The sequence below is a fragment of the Stenella coeruleoalba genome (genome assembly GCF_951394435.1).
Source record: "Stenella coeruleoalba genome assembly, chromosome: 6".
Classification (NCBI taxonomy): domain Eukaryota; kingdom Metazoa; phylum Chordata; class Mammalia; order Artiodactyla; family Delphinidae; genus Stenella; species Stenella coeruleoalba.
In genome coordinates this window covers 96,026,018-96,031,050 of record NC_137151.1, presented here as the reverse complement: position 1 = coordinate 96,031,050, position 5,033 = coordinate 96,026,018, and the positions used below count along the sequence as shown (strand labels likewise).

The 5,033-nt window shown below is 39.8% G+C and overlaps 1 pseudogene across 1 annotated transcript; it reads left to right on the top strand.

The window, feature by feature from the left end:
* Nucleotides 1-995: 995 nt before the first annotated feature.
* Nucleotides 996-1,787, top strand: LOC307188152 (large ribosomal subunit protein uL22-like; annotated as a pseudogene). The gene has a single exon. The product of its transcript is annotated as a large ribosomal subunit protein uL22-like (transcript).
* Nucleotides 1,788-5,033: the final 3,246 nt, after the last annotated feature.

Here is a 5,033-nt window from a genome sequence, read left to right as displayed (position 1 = left end):
TGGGAGAAAATATTTGCAAATGATGGGCTTGACAAGTGTTTAATTTCCAAAATATACAAATAGCTCATACAGCTTAATATCAAAAAACAAAAAACCCAATCAAAAAATGGGCAGAACTAAATAGACATTTCTCCAAAAAAGATGCATATTTGGTTAACAGGCACAAGAAAAGATGCTCAACATCATTAATCATCAGAGAGATGCAAATTAAAACCACAATGAGCTAGCACCTCACACCAGTCAGAATGACTATAATCAAAAAGAACACAATAGGGCTTCCCCGGTGGCGCAGTGGTTGAGAGTCTGCCTGCCAATGCAGGGGACACAGGTTTGTGCCCCGGTCCGTGAGGATCCCACATGCCGCAGAGCGGCTGGGCCCGTGAGCCATGGCCACTGAGCCTGCGCATCCGGGGCCTGTGCTCCGCAACGGGAGAAGCCACAACAGTGAGAGGCCTGCGTACCGCAAAAAAAAAAAAAAAGAAAAGAAAAAGAACACAAGTAACAAATGTTGGCGAGGATGTGGAGAAAAGTGGACCCTCATGCACTGTTATTGAGAATGTAAATTGGTGCAGCCACTATGGCAAACAGTATGGAGGTTTCTCAAAAGACTAAAAATAGAACTACCATATGACCCAGCAATTCCATTCCTGGGTATATATCCAAAAACACGAATCTGAAAAGATACATGCACCCTAATGTTCATAACAGCATTATTTACGATTGCCAAGGTATGGAAGCAAGTGTCCATCAACAGATAAATATAAAGAAGATGTGGTATATATATAATGTGTGTGTGTGCGTGTGTGTGTGTGTGTGTGTGTGTATGGTAAAATACTACTCAGCCATAAAAAAGAATGAAATTTTGCTATTTATAACAACATGGAGGGACTTGGAGAGTATTATGCTAAGTGAAATAAGTCAGACAGAGAAAGACAAATACTGTATGATATTACTAAATACTGTATGATAGCTTTTCTGGTCAGTAACCTGAGAGGGTAAAAGGAATGATGTCTGTGTCACTAGTCTAGTGTCAGAACTGCTGTAGTCACTGGTAGTTCCACATGGGAAGAAACAGTGGATAGAAGGATGGCTGTGATGATGGCATTTCTTAGGACACCTTTGGATTAATCATGAAAACAACTACTCTCTGAGCAGCTGCGGGCAGCGTTTAGTACATAAACCGTGTAAGTTACTGTAAATATGTTGACAGAATTATACTTGCTCGTTTCCAGGTGACCTCTAGAAATGATTCGCTATTCACTTGACCCAGAAAATCCCACAAAATCATGCAAGTCGAGAGGTTCAAGTCTTTGTGTTCACTTTAAGAACACTCATGAAACAGCCCAGGCCATTAAGGGTATGCCACCAAGTATCTGAAGGATGTCACTTTAAAGAAGCAGTGTGTGCCATTCCATCATTACAATGGTGGAGTTGGTAGGTGTGCCCAGGCCAAACAGTGGGGCTGGACGCAGGGTCTGTGGCCCAAAAAGAGTGCTGAATTTTTACTGCATATGCTCAAAAATGCAGAGAGTAATGCTGAACTTAAGGGCTTAGATGTAGTTTCTCTGGTCATTGAGCATATCCAGGTGAACAAAGCCCCCAGGATGCGGCACAGGACTTATAGAGTTCATGGTCGGATCAACCCATACATGAGCTCTCCGTGCCACATTGAGATGATCCTTACTGAAAAAGAACAGATTGTTCCTAAACCAGAAGAGGAGGTTGCCCAGGAGAAAAGGATATCCCAGAAGAAATTGAAGAAACAAAAACTTATGGCCCAGGAATAAATGCTGCAAAAAATAAATGCAAATAAAAGTTAAAAAAAAATACTGTATGATATCACTTATATGTGGAATCTGAAATATACAACAGTCTAGTGAATATAACAAAAAAGAAACAGACTCACAGATATAGAGAAAAAACTAGAGGTTACCAATGGCAGGGGGAGCAATATAGGGGTGGGGGAGTAGGAGGTATACACTACTGCATATAAGATAGGCTCAAGGATGTATTGTACAACACAGGGAATATATCCAATATTTTATTGTAACTGTAAATGGAAAGTTACCTTTTAAAGTTTTATTTTAAAATTTTTTAATAAAATTAAATTAAAAAAACAGACTCACAGTTATAGAGAACAAACTAGTGGTTACCAGTGGAGAGAGGGAAGTGGGGAGGGGCAAGATAGGGGTAGAGGATTTTTTTTTTTTTAACTTTTTTCTTTTTTGGCTGCACCACACAGAATGTGGGATCTTAGTTCCCCGACCAGGGATTGAACCTGCGCCACCTGCATTAGGAGCACAACGTCTTAATCACTGGACTGCCAGGGAAGTCCCAGGGGTAGATGATTAAGAGGTACAAACTACTAAGTATAAAATAAGCTATAAGGATATATTGTACAACAGAATATAACCTTTAAAAATTGTGAATCACTATGTTGCACACCTGAAACATATATTATACATCAACTATACCTCAATAAAAAGAATAATAAGAAACTTTTAAAAAACTGTGCCCAATAAATATTTGTTGTTGAAAGCATGTTGAAAGAGTATTTTGAGGGGGGTTATGGGCAAGTTTAGGGATGAGGCTGCCTGGGACAATCATAGAGCAACAGAAACCACCCCTACTCAAAAGAACCTCTCAGGGACCTACCACCACTTGGAATTCCAATTGTGTTAATAGGTTTCTCTTTGAAAAGGTAAGATAGAAGGCATTCACATCTCAGTGCCAATGTTTTTATTAGGTAAACATCTTTTGGAGGGACAGGGGGAGTCAAAGAGAAGGGATTGGGGAGTTTAAAAATTTAACTAAGAAAAAGATTCCTATTGCTCCCCCAACTTCCTCCCCTCTTCACTCCAACTTCTTAATAAGTTGTCTTCTTGGGCAAGAGAGTCCTTTATTAAACAAGACTGAAATGTATCTAACTGGCATATCAGTGTCTGAATAAGAAGATGCCTCAATTTGTGCCTGACCTGAGATCTAACTTCTGCTACTTTTATGCATAACTACAAATGTGTATTCTTAGCCTAAGTGTTTTTGTTTTGTTTTGTTTTAATTTATTTGGCTGCTTCAGGTCTTAGTTGCGGCATGTGGGATCTAGTTCCCTGACCAGGGATCCAGCCCAGGCCCCCTGCATTGGGAACGTGGAGTCTTAGCCACTGAACCACCAGGGAAGTCCCTAGCCTAGTTTTTCTAATTCACTAATTCACCACTTGGCTTTAACTGTATAACAACATCTATGTCTTAAGCTGTGATTCTCACAAATTATTTTCCCAAGTGCATGGAATATAGTAATATAGAGTTATAAATAAACACACAACATAGTGCAAAATAACCTACATTCTTCTCAATAGGAATTGGTTTGCTCTGAGTCTTTAGCAGTGTCATGGAAAAAGTGATGCTCTTACGTTCACAAGTCTCCAAGTCCTAGCCCTGCTATTTATTATGTGTTTGACCTTGGGCAGGTCACAGCCTCCCTGAGCTTCATTTTCCCCATCTGTAAAATTTTATAATAGCGTGTACCAAATGGAGCTGGTGGGAAAATTAAGGCAATAACATATGGGAAAGTACGTTAAAAACTATAGAACTCTATACAAATATAAAGTACTATCATCATTTGAAGAAGCAGAATTATAGGAGTTAAACAAACTTGGATTCCAATCCTGGCTCCACTGTTTTTGAGTGGTGTGACATTATGCAATTATATAATCTGAATTTCAATTTTTTAGTTTATAAAATAGAGGTAATAATAAAGACCTCAAAGGTGTGTTGTAAGGATAAAACAAGACAGTTCTCCTGGAGTACTACCTGGAACACAGTAGGTACTCAATAAATGTTAGCTCCCTTTTCCTTCCCTGCTGCAGTTTTAAATGCCTTTATTTTCGTTAAATCAGAATCACTTCCACCATTCTCTTGCCCAGTAATAGCCAAGATGAATCCTGAGGATATGATGAAACAACAAAGCAGAAAATCAATGATAAGACCTAAGTTGTGGTATTTTCCCATCCAGTAGTAATTTCTCATTGTGCTGGAACCATCAACAGCTAATTACATCAAGTGTCAAATAAACAGCCAAGGAAACAGCATGAAGCAACCATGGCAAGGTAAATTACCCTGGAAAGCTACCATAAAAATATGAGGAATAACCCTGAAAATATTCCTATTTGTACTCAAAAACATAATTGCAAATTGCTTAGGCAAGCAGGGTATGTTCAATTAGATTCTTGAAATTTTATCAGACAAATGGTTTTGGCTCCCTAAGACCTTGTGGTGTCCTGGGCTCACAGTACACAAGCTATTGTGCAAATTATTTGGGATTGCTTCTTACCACAATTTTTTTAAATGCAAAATATTGTCTACTCTGCCACTAAGCTCTGCTGTGTGTTATTTGCTAATTAAGGATGCAGACAGCCTGTGCAGTAATGGTGATTGATGTCTGCTGCACGTCTTAGTGAGAAGGATGGTGAGGACAAGCATTAGCTGCAGCCCACAAGAGAAACGAGGTAATTGGCATTGCTCACTGCACAGCAAATCACGTCTTCCTGGAATTACAGAAGAGGCACTTAAGAATAGAGAATTATCCTGCATAAAATTGTAGTTGTGGGGGGCTTCCCTGGTGGTGCAGTGGTTGAGAGTCCTCCTACCGATGCAGGGGGCGCGGGTTTGTGCCCCGGTGCGGGAAGATCCCTCGTGCCGCGGAGCGGCTGGGCCCGTGAGCCATGGCTGCTGAGCCTGCGCGTCCGGAGCCTGTGCTCCGCAACGGGAGAGGCCACAACAATAAGAGGATCCCGTACCGCAAAAAAAATGTTTTTAAATTGTAGTTGTGCTCATGCTGAAGAACAATGCTGTGAGGTACTATTTTCAATTATTTTTGTTATATACATTAATGACAATGTAATTTTTAGCATTTCACTTCAGTTCACATCACAATACTGATAATAATAATAATAGTTCATTTCTGACTTTTTAACATGGACCTCGTTTCATCTCTTGTGTTTTAAACTTTTTTGTGTCTGGAGATCAGTCTTCTG